This window comes from Berghia stephanieae, chromosome 12 (genome assembly GCF_034508935.2).
Source record: "Berghia stephanieae isolate SIO BIC M18660-M18661 chromosome 12, UCSD_Bste_1.3, whole genome shotgun sequence".
Taxonomy (NCBI): Eukaryota; Metazoa; Mollusca; class Gastropoda; order Nudibranchia; family Aeolidiidae; genus Berghia; species Berghia stephanieae.
This window is the reverse complement of record NC_088371.1, coordinates 861,804-862,021: the sequence shown is the minus strand read 5'-3', so window position 1 is coordinate 862,021 and position 218 is coordinate 861,804. Positions and strand designations below refer to the sequence as shown.

The 218-nt window shown below is 48.2% G+C and overlaps 1 protein-coding gene across 1 annotated transcript in view; it reads right to left on the bottom strand.

Annotated features, from left to right (window-relative positions):
- The window catches only part of LOC144957926 (uncharacterized), a 145,606-nt gene extending 145,593 nt beyond the window's left edge, over positions 1-13 (bottom strand). The window contains exon 1 of the mRNA XM_078889483.1: positions 1-13. This exon is cut by the window's left edge and continues 436 nt beyond it. The gene's annotated coding sequence lies outside the window, so the exon portion shown is untranslated.
- Positions 14-218: the final 205 nt, after the last annotated feature.

The following is a 218-nucleotide window of genomic DNA, read 5'->3' as shown; positions in this document are numbered from 1 at the left end:
TGTGTGTGGTGAGTGTGTGTCGTGTAGCAGCGCATGTCAATGTTTTCATCCACAAACCTCTCACTCTCTCGTGCTGTGTGTTTACTGTTTACCTCACTCGCATAACGTCGCACTTCAGCCACTGCTGCTGAACGCGAACGATTGGCCGATGAAAATCGAAAGCGCCAGCAGGGTTGCCAGTTTGGCATTTTAAATGCCAGATTCAAAAAATCTGGCAT